Here is a 15343-nt window from a genome sequence, read left to right as displayed (position 1 = left end):
GGACCTAACTCAAACCAGAATAATTATGGTCAACTTTTAGGAAATTCTGAATTATGCCAGTGCTTCTGGAAGTATGCCTCTGAAACAGCTTACCCAAGTCAACTTCTAGAAAAAAAAAAAAAAAAAAAGGTGGTTTTTAGTAATGGTTGTGTTTAGGAGAGGTTTATATAGAACTTCTCTAACCTTCTTCCAGAGCAAAAATAGTTAAGATGTTTTAATTAATACATGTTCCTCAACCAATATTTCCTTTAAAATGTTTTAAATATAACTCAACATTGGCTGCACCTTTCTCGAGAGCTGGTATTTCTGTAACAGAGAGAGATTTTAACAATCTATGACAATTATCATATATGACAATCAATTCTATGACAATGCATAACATTCTCTCTAAAATTAATTTCCTTTCTGTGCAGAATGTTAATACATCAGGAAAAAGAAAAAAAAAAAAAAAAAGAGCTGAAATGTTTCATGCCAAGTGGGATGTAACTGTTCTAGGTTTTTGCTTTAAATTAGCCCAATATTGGGCTTGTAGAAATATTAACACAGCTATAGCTTAAAATTTAATACTTGTCCACAAGTTTGCTTCTCTCCAGATCTCATTCCAACATGGACTTCACTTTTATGTTCTAGCTTTTTAGTACAAGCCTGGTAGAAATCTGACAGGTCTTATTAAGGTTCAGCTAAGGGAATAAATGTTAAGAGCAAGACTCGCATCTAGTTAAGAAACAAAAACAAGGTTTTACTGGAGATCCCCAGTAAGAAATTAAAATTCTTGATAACTTCACTCAAAAAATTAAAATCATTCAAGCAACTGAAATGTGCAGAAATGTGCAGAAAACACCATTTTCAAGAGAAGAACTGACATCAAGGTCTCACAGAAAAAGACAAAACTTCTAAGGGTGGGCCACTCCTCCATACTAACACCAAATCCCAGGTTCTTAAGAGCTAGGAGACTTGCAGCAGTTGCATGCAGAAGAATTAAGGTCCCACTTGCAAAAATCTTGGGAGTTGGTATCTTTACAGGATACTAAGGGCAAACAAAGGTATTTGCTCTTACATGTAATCTCTGCATAGGTAGCAAACCTAGCTAAGTAACTGGGAGAGCTACAGCAGTAATAGCAGTTTTCAAGTGATGAGGAAATACCTGCTGATAGTTTATGTTTCCTCTTGTCATGCTATAAGCATTTATTAAATTACTCTTCTGACAGATCAGATCAGTTTCAGTACTGCTGAATATTTTCATTCTATAATATTCTGTAGCCTTTGAAACTCAATGTACAACAATATTTTGTTGTAGGGAGGTTCTCCTCCCCCTCTACTCTGCCCTGCTGAGACCACACCAGGAATACTCTATCTAGTTATTCCCTCCCCAGTTCAAGAGAGACAGGGATCTACAGGACAGAGTCCAACAGAGAGCTAAGAGGATGATTAAGGGACTTGATCAGCTCTCCTATGAAGAAAGACAGAGAACTGGGGCTGCTTAGCCTTGAGAAACAAACACTAAGAGGGGATCTTAATAGTGACTACAAATATGTGACGAGTGGGTGTCACAATAGTGGGTACTATTCTAAGCAAATTTTGGAAATCAGATGTAAAGAAACAACCATTTTTGACAAAATAACAAAGCATTAATTTTGTAATGAACAGTAGACCCATGTAAGCACTGAAAACAGTGAGTAACTGTCAGGATTTTATTTAAAACTTGGTATTCAAGTAAAAATCTAAATTTCAGGTTGTTAATATGAGAACATACTTCTCTGAGTAAAGCCAGAGTTTTGGGAGATACGCACCCTTTGTCACTTTAAGTCCTCAGAAATAGATGAGTTTGCCAACACTCAGAAATCAGATCAGTGCATAAGTATTTTTCTAAGAAAACTATACAGCAAAATCTATCCATCTCCTGGAGACAGCACAAAATGTAGAAAGACTGATCCTTTTCTAAGACAGTCTATCCCCAAAGTTTAGAAAGATCAAACATACACAGAATATTACACTCCATCATCCTAGACAGTCTGCAATTATTTCAGAGAGATTAAAACAAACCAAACATCCCCTTTCCAAATATGAAAAGCATGTCAAGTCCCAGATCATGAATTGTTTCCACCATCTGATGATGAATTACATATAGTTAGTTCACTGTCGGGGCACTGTTTTTACTTGTCTTAAGGACAAATTTACTGACCTGAGAAAGAGACCTTGAAAGAAATTGCTAAAACTGTTCTCTTTTAAGGGAATTCACTAGTTCAGAAGAGATGTTTAGTGGTGTTTTCACAGTGATGACGGAAGACCATAAGCTACTCTCCATACAGGAGGCTGAGAACAAAAAAATTAGCTTTATTTTACCCATTTCTACAGATTGGCTCAATAACCTTGGCATGAGAGTACCACTTTACACCCTCTGAAATGTTAAGTCAAAAGAAAAAAGTTTTCCATTAGTGAAGAAGAGTTAAAAAAGAAATTTAAAAAAAATTGACTGACTCCCAACGGAGACATAACAGGTAAGTATTTCTTCTACTTGTCTTACTCTTTGAGAAATCTTTTGCAGTTTTCCTTGGCTATATTAAAGGATGTAGTGATGACTTCTCTGGAGCACACGACTCTTGACTCTGGCTGATACACAATCTAAAAAATTTACACAACAGAACTAGGAACAAGCTCAAGTTCTGATCATACCCTGAAATCTGCAAGCCAGTTTGGACTTTGGTTCACTTTGAAAAACTAACTTAAATAGATCAGCATGTGGTCACCCCTGTCTCTTGGCTTTATCTTCCCAGATGAGCAAAATACATGTAACTGCTATTCAGTGAATTGAATGCTTGAGAAAATCCTACTGTACCACAGGAATTCTGAGTAAAAGTTAGTCCCAGGAAAAATCCTTGAGTGAAATTTAAAAAATGTTTGTTCCACTTAGGTTTCATAAAAGCAGTAACACAAGATGCAGAAATAATTAAAATCATAATAACAACATGATTTTGATAGCAAATGGAATTGATTAGCTGGACAGCTGCATGATTACTGTAGAAGTATCAAAAACTAGGCAAATTTAGACATTGTGGCATCTGAATAATAAAAACAAATTACCTGAAAAACTAAATCAGATTTCTCACACTTACATGACTAAACTAGGACAGTATTTCTTCTCTACATCATTTTCACAAAAGAAATAATGTGTCAAAGCTAACAAGCACATCTCACATAAAAACACTCTGCATTCCATCTAAGGGAAATCCACACAATTCATCTCCCTTTTATGACATCTGTCCTCACATTTCTCTGTGAAAACATCTCACTCTACCTGTGATCAGCAGAAAAGGTCTACCATCCTCAGGAAAGTCTGCTGACTCCCTTGATCTCTGAACACTTAGCCAACTGGAAAACTTTCTAGGCATAGGGAAGACCTTTTTCTCTGTACCTGGGTAAAAACACGGGTTTTGTTTCATTGGGTTTTTTTTTTGTTTGTTTGTTTTTTCAAATAGTTTTCTAGAAACTGAAACTAGCAAAGGTTTAGCAGTAATTCAGGGAGATGTAATAGCCACCTGACAGATTCAATTTCAACTCATTCCCACTTTTCTTTCAAAATACATACAATATCTTCTACATACAATATCTTCTACACAAAGATTAACACTTGCTATACATATATTTACAACTTAAATTTACCAACTGAAAATGGTAATTATACCCTGCATAAAGCAGCACAAAATGATCACTGAAAGCTTCAGTAATCTCCAAAATAACACTTGCATGGAAATCTGGAAGAAAAGTAAGCACTTAACTTTGTTTTGATTTTGTAACTTAGCAGCTTGATGAGTGGAATTAACTGTTTCTTTCTGAACAGCTACCTTTCAAATTTCGGAAGCATAGCATGGAGTGCTTTCAGTAGTATTTGTTACAAAGAGACTACTAGTACCAAGTCATATTTGAACCAGTCTATAAACTTTTTTTCCAAAGAAATAGAAAAAATACTTCAAAAGCATTAATCAGATTTAAAATATTCATTTCTGCATACATTTTGACATGTTAGATCATATTAGAAGAGTGTAGTTTTTAAATTTAACAGTAGCAGTGCTCATTTTAGAAAAACAAGCACATCACTGCCAAAGTGCTGTCCCAAGTTTAAGACTGCTGTCTGACTAAAACATTGTAATGGTGAGAAACTAAAAAGGATTTTGAAATGTTTCAAGATGAAACAGACATTGGGTAACTTGCAATATCTGCATTTATATTCTGATTTCAAACACATAATGCTATTACTTGATCTGAACAAATGCAGGCTGTAGATTGTTGCTTGTATGGAGATTGGGGAAATCTGTATTAAAAAAGATCATTGCTAACACTAGATAAGAATAATCACAATGAAACCTGTGAGCAAAATTACAAAGTGATGTGAAATTAACTCCTTAGACATAAAGAATTTTCTTTGACTCTTATCTACTGCTTCTGCCTCTCAAAGAGCTGATCAAGCTGAACAGAGCTTTCTCAGCACTTTTATCACTGTTAAAACTGCACCAGGGCCATACAAAGCATTTCATGCAAGCTCTTACCTGTAGCAGTATGGTAACTTTTTAACCTTCAAACACCACAGAGGTTATATAGATCTATATATAGATTTGAAGGGTCATATAGCATATTTCCTAAAACTTCACAATTCAATATTTGGGTGGAAGCATTATCATACTGACTATGCAAAAGTTCAAAGGTAAAAAATACATATAATCACATACTAACTCCAGATCTGTACATTAATTTAATATATAATGTATGTATAATAAATTCCAATTACTTTGAAAAGTAAGTTAAATCTTGATCTGCAACAACCATTACCAGTTTGATGAAAGTAATAGGACTTCAGGAAATGAAAGTAGCTCCGTTCTTGCTTAAAAATCACAGTAGTGTGCTGCACTGCCTGCTATTATTTGCCTTTCACTTAGCAAGAGAAATAAATGCCTTTGGTTGTGTTTTATTTCTTGTTCTTCTGTAAAAGCCTGAGTGGTTAGCTTTTGACTCTTGTGATTATAAGCAGCTCCAACATTTCACTGATTGGATGGAGGAGTGCAAAATAATTTATCATTCATCTATTAAAGCACCTGGGAACTGTAAGAATGTCTGGGAACACAGTACTTTACAGGAACACTTCCATGATTCAAACAATTTTATAAAAGACTACAGCATTTTCAAGAAAAATTAATTCATCTTCTACAAGCAATGCGTGGTGATCCACATAACTGCTTCATATAGATTCATCAGGCAGTCTATTCATTTAGCCTTCATGGCACCTCTGAAGCTACCATCAAAAGAGAAGGGCAAATAGATATTTTTTCAAGTCTAAGACATGCTAGATGGCCTAAAAACAACTAAACCACCATAAATTCCATGAGAAAGTACTTGAGATTAAGCAACACCTTTCAGAACCACTTGATTGAAAGCAATACCTGCTCCCATGGTACTGCTAACGCAAGTAGCAGGTATTATATCAAAGGACACACAAAAAAAAAAAAACCAAAAAACCCAGAAAACTCTTGAGTCATAAGAGTTTTCATATCACAGGTCCAAAGTCTTGGAAAGGCATGTTTAAAAGCAGAAAGATGAAATAAACAATTTTGTTTTGAGGAGTCCTAGGAGCAGAAGGGAAGAATAACAAAACAAAAAACTAAGCCTGCTGTCAGATTAAAGGCAAATTCATTTATTAATTTTCTCAAACTCGTTAATGCGTGTGAACCTCGTGGAGCAATTACTTTTGTACTTGACAAGTAAAGATTCCTCCAATTTTAAGCCCCTAAGCATGCAAGAAACTCTAATACAAACAAATTGAATTCAGTAAATAGAGTTTATTATAGCAAAACAAGTTCACAAGCAAACCATTTCAGCTAAGAGAAAAATACTAGGATAAAGAAGAGACATTTTGGCTACAATTCAAGAAGTTTGCTAACATTGCTCTCTCACATCTTGCTATGCCCTACAGCAGCAAAAATGGACTTTACAATGCTGAATTGTCTTTCAGGAGCAATTTACTTTTTGGCAGTGCTAAGAAATAGTTACATAAAATCAAACTGCAAGCCTTTGCACACACTCAGAGGGGACCTGTTTCAAAAAGTCACTCTGCAGATGTTCCATTTTCCCCTTTCTTAGCTCCAAGCACTGCCTAAACATCACATACACAACACAAACAAGCTCTCCTCAGTCCATGACTAATGAAACAATAAATCCAAACATAAGGAATCTTGTCTGTGTGTTCTCAGCACCACAACCTGAAGAAATAAAGGAACAAGGAACAAGACTGTAATAGGGGAACAAGAGAATGAAATAAGGTAGAAATTAAGAGAATGGAAAACAAAGATCAGTTGTACCTGATTAACAGGTAGTAGGAAAGAATAAACTGAGACAAATTCTGCATGTCCCAAGAAGCTGGAAGAAGCAGCCAATAGAAGGGACAGGTGTGTTTTGGCAAAGCAGAGGTGAAGGAGTGAGTGGCAGCAGCACCCTGATGGACAGGACAAGTGAAGGGAACAAAAGAATACAAACAAGATAGATAAAAATTAAGTGACATTAACTCTACAGGGAGAAGTCTGGTACAGAATCAAATAGCTAAGACAGGAGGATTTGAGCCTGAAACAGTTCGGGTGGTTACAAACCTATCCTGGAATGATTAAAAACAGTGGCTGAAGCAGAGACTGAGCAGGGAAGATAAAATACATGGGAGCCTGCCACTGAGCAAGTGCATGAAGGATTTGCTGGATCAAGTAACCCTAATACTGGTAAAAACCCAAGTGGATGTGAAGATGATGCCTCCAATTTTTTTTTTCAGGTTGCTTTTGTGAGGAGGGTAGTGAATACCACAAAAGCAAAACTCAAAGACTGAGGAGACGAAACATCCCAGAACCAAGGTTTCCTAGTTAGGTTTTCAGAGTAGGATACAATATTATTTTTCCTTCAAGATTCCTGCCTCACTGAGTACACATGGTGAGCTAGCCCCTGAGGTATAAAGAAGGTTTTTTAAGAGGCTTAATTTTCAAGTACAGAAGCTCTTTGGCAAGAAATTAATGGAGCAAAGACTCTGGAAAGATGGGGAAGTTCCTTCCTTCACTCTTACCACATATACTGTACACATGGATAACTTTCCTTTTCTCCATCCAAAGCCATCAGAAGTTTTCAGGGCAGTCCTTATTTTGTGAATGTCCAATTTGATATTTGGTTTCTTGAGGTAGTTTCACATTCTACTCAACCTACATCTGGTTTACGTTAGTGCAGGAAGAGAAACAGACTTCATACATATCAGATCAAACACTCATTAAAACAGCTTCCATCTGTCAGAAAGCCATACCCATAATACTGGTAGATCAACTGTCCCTGCAACCATCCCATCACTAAATCCACTATAAAGAGAGCAGCAGTAACCCATGGCCAGTGATGGCAGAGTGAGACCCATTTGTCAGCTGCAGCCCACACGTTGACCAAACTACATCTTTGCACTGTTGAACTGTACCTTGATTTGCTGAGGACCCACACAGTACTGCTGCCAGTGAAGGTTTACATTCAGGGTATTAGACAATATTGTAAAATTTTATTACAAAGTCAACCAACTCATTTCAGGTTTCGGTGTTCAATTTCAGACATGCTTTGTCTTCCCTCTTTTTTTTTTTTTTAATCCTAGTTTTCCCATATATAAAGTAAGAAGGAAAAAAACAGAAAAAGACCATCTGTTAATCTCTCTGTTTTACAGCAAAGTAAGTTAATGCTTAAGACATATTAAAATATTGCCGTGGTAACCTGTAATGTGGATACATTGAAAGTAAAAAAATTGCCTCTTGATTCAGCAAAATTACATCCAAGCTAGCATGAGGTGGCACCGGGATAGTTTCCTCTGTTTAAAAGGTATCAAACTTATTTCCATTAGCAAAACCCCTTCAACATTGGAAGCTCCTTTTCCCTGTTTACAATCTATAAATGTATCAAGACTAATCTCATCAAGATGCTAATTAGAATGATTCCTGATAAGCTGCCAGACAGCTACTGCAAATGGGTAGCAAATACTAGAACTAAAGGACTCCAGAAAACCTGAATACAACAGGAAGACCTGCATTTACCAATTTGCAACATCTGGCAATAACTGATGAGAAAAAGGAACTTTTTAGGAGGAAAATTCAGAGGAAAAAGGCAAAAATCAGAAGCGAAAAAAAGCAAACAGAAGTGAATTAGCAGCACTCCAGAAGCCTGAATAGCAGCGAAAAGCAGCGATCAGCAGGAAAAAGCACCAAGGAGCAGCAGAGACCACCCCCACCAGTGACTTCAAAGAGACAGAGATCCAGATGCTGAGGAGGTGATACTTTGAAGGGTTAAAAGAATGCTAATTGTCTCTCTTAATAGCCCTTTCTCTGGGGCAATTAATTTGTTTAAAACCAAAAGCTTCTAAGTACTGTATCACAGTGAATACACATAAGCACCAAGGTGAAGCTGCACACATAGTATAGATATTTATTTTCAGTATGCACCTTTCTCTGGCCATAATTACATTTTCAACAGCCTGGCTGTATTTACATGTGTTAAATGCCCCATTCCAATACTCACCTTGCACTTCTTACACAATAAACCATTCAGGTCAAAGTTTAGCTTTACTGGATGGCAAAACTGGCCAAGATAGCAGCCTGCATGCCAAGATCAGCAGAACTGACAACAGGCATGGTGAACAAGGAAAACCACACAGCTATAGCTGGCAAAAAAATTACTGACTTCTGCATGTGTGCAATTTGTAAAAGGAGGCTCTGCTTTTCACAGAATCAAAGAATGGTTTGGGTTGGAAGGGACCTTAAAGATCATCTAGTTCCAACCCCTCACATGGCCAGGGACACCTCCCACTAGACCAGGTTGCTCAAGGCCCCATCCAGCCTGGCCTTGAACACTCCCAGGGAAGGGGCAGCCACAAGTTCTTTGGGCAACCTGTTCCAGTGTCTCACCACCCTCAAATTAAAGAATTTCTTCTTAATGTCTAACCTAAATCTCCCCTCTTCAAATTTTAAAACATTTTCCCTATGTCCTCTCACTGCATCCCCGTGTAAGAAGGCCTTCCCTGTATTTCTTGTAGGCTCCCTTCAGATATTGAAAGGTTGCTATAAGGTCACCTCAAAGCCTCCTCTTATCTGGGCTGAACAACTCCAACTTCCTCAGCCTGTCTTCATAGTGGAGGTGCTCCAGCCCCTCTGATCATTTTAGTGGCTCTCCTCTGGACACGTTTCAGGAGTTCTATGTACTTATATTTCCCGAAAGAAAGATGCTAAGAATAACATTATTACAACAAGCTTCCATTTACTCCTCTAGGTGTAACAAAACCAGCAGCATTGAAACGAAGGTTTCGGGTACGTACAGGTTTCTCACACACGGAACGCCTCTCCAGACAAGCTCAAGCGCTCTCCTCCAGAGGCTCCTCCTCTGGCATCGCCGCGGCTCCCTGCCCTCCTACAGCGCGACAGCCATTTCTGCGGGAAAAAAAAAAAAAAAAAGAAAGAGGCAGGTGAGACAACCCGACAGGACGCATCCCGGCGAGAAAAGAGGCGGCAAAGCTGGGCGGGCGGCGTAAATCCGGAGCCGCTGATGAGCTCTGCAGTTGCTGGTCCGCACCGCCGCGGCCTGGCCTGGCCCGGCCCGGCCCACTGCCCGTCGGGACAGCACCCTAGCCCGGCCGGTCTGTCGGTCTCACCTGAACTGGAGCAGCGCCGCGATGGGAGGAGGCTCAGGTCCCCGCCCCGCTCAGGGAGCCGCCGCCTCAGAGCGCACGGCTTCCCCGCCGCCAGCGCCGTGCCTGGCCGGGACAGCCTCCATCTTCCCGCTGCCACCGGCGACCTCTGCCCCCCCGTAACACCCCAAGTACTTCCGGTCTCCGCTGTCAAACCGTTGCTATGGTACCGCTCCCGGCCCCGGCCTACTTTAAAGGGGCCGCAGCAACCTCACACTCCGCCTCAAACCCCCGCGCACCCTTAACCCCACGCAACACTCCTCACGCCCGTGCGTGTCGAGTAACAGGTCTGGGGAGCGAGCAGGTGGCTGAAAAAGCCGCTGTCACCGCAGGAGGCCCTGTGCCGCCAGGCCCAAACGGGTGCCCTGGTTTCACCCCCTTCAGCCGTCAGCCAGCTCTTCCGCCAAATTCGGTGCCACCCCGTGGGGCTCGCCCTTACCTGAAAAGGAGAAATTTGGCTATGCCCTTTGGGGTACGTGCTGCCGTGGAGTAGCAAGTGGCAAAGTATGGCTTTGGCTACAGACACTTGGGAAGAAAAAGCAATTGTCTTAATTTAGTTAGTAGCTACAAAGCGACAGTGAATCTCTTCAAGCCCAAGAGTTCTGTTTGAAGGGGAAAACGCTACTACTGCTAGCCAGGAATTTTGCTATAAAATATGCTTGTCGAGTGTGAGAGAAGCAGAAAACGACCCTGGCATGATTTCCACTGCCGTGAGGCAATGAATCCTCTTAACTTTCTCTGAAACTGACAATATTTTCATCTTTTATTGCACAGTGCTTTTACTGGTACTCACTGTTGACGTGGTTAACCTTTTTACAAAAGCAGGTGTTTATAAGGTAAATAAATCAATACTTTAAATAATAATAATAAAAAAAATAAATAGGAAATTAACTTTCCTGGAGTCTCATTCTAGAAGTCACTAAAATGTTGGAAATTCCATTGTCATCACTTTCTGGGAATCTCATTTGTTCATTAAGCCTGGACAAGTAAAGGCTAAGGTGGGACTTAGCTGATGTCTTCCACTGTTCAAACATAATGGAGAAAGTGGAGCCAGATGCTTACCACAGGTGTACAGCAAACAGATGAGAGGCAAAATAAATCTCATTTAGATACTAAGAAGGAATTCTTCAAAATTAGGATGGTCAAGCATCCCCAGATCTTCAAAATTACTTAGCTGGAGACAACTCTCTCTTAGATTGCACTCTCTCTTGCATCAGAAAGCTGTTGTTGGGTGATTCAGGTCACCTGAATGTGCTAACTGTAAAACAGCCTTTTAGTCATCAAAGTTCTCCAAACAGTGACCTATTTCATCATAAAGTGTGTGTCTGAGACAAATGGCTGGCTTTGGTAGCACTCTTACTCATCAGACAGTTAAAACTAGGTGAAATGAATCCTCACTGGTGCCTCCTGAAAATAAGGACAAGAGGAAGGCAAACTCCAGAATTTTAAGTGCAAGATCCTGCGATGAAATAACACAGGCAGAACAGCCCTGAGGAGAACATGTGCCTTGAGCTGTCAGCCACTGACTCTTGGCCAGGTTCCTGGGCAGCCTGGAAAGTCTGAATAGAAATGGGGCATCTGCAACCTCCCTCCTGGTGCAACCCTGGAAAGCTGTCACCAAATTATTATGCTGATGTTGTACAGGAAGGGGAGAGAGGTGAAACTACTGCAGTCATATCTGCATGTGGCTTTGGTGTTTTAAATGCATGGAAATCACAGCTCTTTTCATCAGTTTGATAAACTGACAATGGGTGAAAATGCATGTGGCTAACTATCTCTCAGGTTGAAGCTCTCCGTATGGAAGAAATCTCTTCTAAGATGGGTTAATAAAATTTTGAAGATTTTGTAGTTAAGGAGCTGTGGCACTGAAGTGTGCATCTCCTAGCACCAAAACACAGGCACCTTACTGCACATCTTACATCTTACTGCATCCCACCCTCTGCCACTTCCCTGGACAAATCAACTGACTCTTCCTATCAGTGTAGTAGGAATAAAGACACTTTCTTCTTGCTGAGAGTGCTGTCAGGAGAAAGTAATCAAAGTTTGTAATTTGATTAGAAAACATGAGACTCTATACAGCTCTCCTCCTTACAGTGCCAACACCTGGCTATACAAACTATAAGTTAGGATATTTTACTTATAACTGTCAAGAAAACAATTTGCTAAGACATAATAATGAACAATTGTGTTTCTATGTTTCTTAAGGACCCAAAGCAATTATGTTCTGTTTGCAGAGAAATTGTGTCTATTACATTAACATGCAGCTGACTGAAGAAGATGACATCTTTTCAACAATTCACCATGGCTATTAGAAAATACAAAGAAGAACTTAATTTTCAGTTGCAGCTACACAGACAAAGTAGATAAGCACCTTGTGCTTTACAATCACATATGCTGAACTTGCATGAGGTGAGTTGGTATGGCTGTTTTGTTAGAAAGCAAAAAGTCTGCTCAAGAAAAATACAGGCATTCATAATGCCCCTACAGTTTTTGTGAAAGTGGAAAGTACAATTTCTACAGCCAAAGACAACAGTGAGGGGAAGAAAAGAATGTTCAGTATTCAGCAAAAAGGAAGAATCTGGCTGACTGGAAATGCACTTGCATTTTGGAATTTTTTCTTAAAATAATATTAAGGTACTAGATTTACCTCCACAAAATTGCCATTTGAAGCTGAACCTTTTGAGATGTTGGAAATAAAACAATATAGATTTAATTTAGCCACAAAACAATTTCCATGGAGAGAGCTGGAAACAGAAAGGCCTGGTTTCCAACAAACTTGCTCCCTCTGTCACTCAGCCCACTTGTGTCCCTACTGTATTAATTTTGTCTCCTCCCCACACCATGAACCACAGCCCCACACAGCAAGGAGTAGGTGTGGTTGGCCAGTGACTACCAGCAGACAAGTGAAACAATAATGTTTGTTCAGTGAGAGCATGAATCTAATTCTCCCTCCTCTGGCGTGCTGTCTATATAAACAGATGTTTTAGGAACATGATTTTTTCTGAGTATACTGCCCTTCCATCAAATTTGAGTGAAATTAATCAAAAAGGTTCAAAACCTGTTGCAGTGGTACTTGCAGCCAGACTGAAAGCCAGCATGGCCACATAAGCAATAGCCATGTGGGAAAACAGGCTGAAAAATTAAGGGTTGACTACAGTAGTGTGGGGGTGGGGAGAAACAAAACTTTTTTTGGACAAGGGTAAAATTAAAAATTATTCATGCTTTCTAGTTGTGCTAGCACTTGAGAAATAGACACTGAAAACTGGGGTTGTTTAGTCTGGAAAAGGGGAGACTAAGGGGAGACCTTATGGCTCTCTACAGCTACCTGAAACAAGGTTGTAGTGTATATCAATCTCTTCTCCCTGGTAACAACAGGACAAGAGGAAATTGTCTCAAGTTGCACCACAGGAGGTTTAGATTAGATATGAGAAGAAACTTCTTCACTAAAAGGATTGTTGAAGACTGGAATAGGCTAACCAGGGAGGTGGCTGAATCACCATTCCCAGAGGTGTTTTAAAGATATGCACATGTGCTGATAAGAGAAATGGTTTAGCACCAGACCCAGTACAGTTAGGTTAATGGCTGGACTTGGATGATCTTAAAGGTCTTTTCCAACCATTCTGTGATTTTGTGAAATAAGAAGCGCTACCATCCATCCACCACTGACAGAACTTGAAAATGTATGGAATGACGAGGGTTGTCCTTTGCTAAATCTGCTGTAGGCTTTACAAAATATTTTTAGTGATATGACTTGCAATGGTACCCTTCCATCCTATCCCCGTGTTGGCATAGCACTTGGATGACAAGTGTCATCAAGGAGCTCATAACAAGCCATTAACAGAGGGGAGACCGAGGAGGAAAAGTGTTTGAAACACATCAGAGGCAAGAGCAGTATGCCTAAAACATTTTGGGTTTTAATCTCTATTGCTTAGTTCTAGGTTTTACTTATTGACTGAGTCTGCTTGGAGCCAATATCTAAGCTGAGGGAAATGGCAGACCATGTGGAATTCAAAAGGAAAGAAAAGATAAGCAATATGGAAAATGTCTTAAAGCAGCCAGTCACACCTCCTCAGAACTGCCAAAAAGCAGCAGAAAGAAAACTCTTGTTCTCCTGTTCCTTGCAAAAGCTTCAGTCACTTCAACGAGGAGAATCTGTAGGAGCTCTTGTTGCTAAATGGCCCAGGCTCTACTTGCATACACAGGTTTTCAAGTTGTGAGGCACAAGTTACTTATGGGTCTGCTGAGATCCTGTTGTTTGGGTGATCATTTAGCTAGTCACTGTGACTCAGAATTTTCAGAGATGGAAAGGATCTTGTAAACCCTATGATCCATCTCCCAAGTGGTGCAGAGTTACTCCCCATAGTGTAGTTGCTTTTTAATTTTTTGTTCGTCAGGCTTATAAGGTCATATTACTGAAGTGTTTTAAACCACATTTCAGGTTTTGTAAGATAATATGTGGTTATTGAATTTAGATGTACCTGATCAGGAAAGGAGGCAAGCAGTAGCTATGACAAATGGCATGTTCCAGTATCAGGGGAAGTTGTTTTGTTGTTAAATGTGATCAGTGCTTTGCAGAGTGGGCTTTCAGCTGTTCCTCTTTGCAGAACGGTCATTCTAATGTCAGCCATTTGCTGCTGGTCACTTGGAAACAGCATGTTTTTTACAAATTGCTTCTATTAGTCACCAGTTCTTGTCTAAATAATTGACTACCAGAGAGAGAGGACCTGTGTGAGACAGGAGTTAACAGGATGGCAGAATATATGGGTACATTGTTACACAACACATACTTTACATTTTTAGAATGCTAAAAAACAGTGGAATATGCCCAGATCTATTCTGTGCTGGGGTCAGGCTGAAGATGCACCACCAAAGTCCAACAGGGAAGTTAGGAAAGGCAAGGTTAATGTACCTCAGTATCTGGCAGCAATAGAGCAGTATGTTTGCTTGTCTATGAAGTGAAGTCACCTTTGGCATGAAATCTGGCAGCTGTTTCACATAAAATGCTAAGGATGTGGACCAATATCCTTCAGGAAATGTAAGAGAAAGAGAAAGAAGAGCATGGAGTAGTCTGACTAGTTAGCACCCTCCAGACTCCTGTTGTCAGCCCACTTAACAAAAACTCCTACACAGTGCTTTTACTTTAAGCACCTGCTGTTTTGACAGCCTTTTATCTCACCGAAAATAGGCATTGCCATGACAGAAAAAAAAACCCCAAATAATTTAACTTACCTACTAAAAAGCAAAATGCTGTGGCAGAGATAGCAGGTCACAGTCAGTAGCACATCAGCATTCAGCTGTGCTATTCTTATCAGGAGCATCTGTCATCCCACCATACCATCTGAATATGTTGTGCTTACTTACATGACTGCTCTTACAGTCCTACTATACTTTGCTTGTGAAAGCTGAGAGAGTGTGGGGGTAAAAGGTTACAAATGTTCTCCCACTAAAATTCATGTCATAGTCATAAGGAAATATGTGCATTTGCTTTTGGTGAGGTAATTTAGAGAAAAGGAAAAGGAGCTTTGAGCACATACAACTCATTCTGGAGCATGTGAAATCATGTTGGGATACTAATGCAGGCATGATTAACAGAGGTGTGGAGAAACAGGCAGCAAG

General features: G+C 39.7%; 1 protein-coding gene across 1 annotated transcript in view; it reads right to left on the bottom strand.

Annotated features, from left to right (window-relative positions):
• Positions 1-9859, bottom strand: part of LCLAT1 (lysocardiolipin acyltransferase 1) — a 101991-nt gene extending 92132 nt beyond the window's left edge. Inside the window, exons 1-2 of the mRNA XM_071739868.1 lie at positions 9692-9859; positions 9359-9470 (exon numbers count right to left, since the gene is read on the bottom strand). The gene's annotated coding sequence lies outside the window, so the exon portion shown is untranslated. The remainder of the gene's footprint in view (positions 1-9358; positions 9471-9691) is intronic.
• Between the last annotated feature and the right edge of the window lie 5484 nt (positions 9860-15343).

Source organism: Heliangelus exortis, chromosome 3, assembly GCF_036169615.1.
Source record: "Heliangelus exortis chromosome 3, bHelExo1.hap1, whole genome shotgun sequence".
Classification (NCBI taxonomy): Eukaryota; Metazoa; Chordata; class Aves; order Apodiformes; family Trochilidae; genus Heliangelus; species Heliangelus exortis.
The sequence above is the reverse complement of the archived record's forward strand: the minus strand, read 5'-3'. Positions and strand labels throughout refer to the sequence as shown.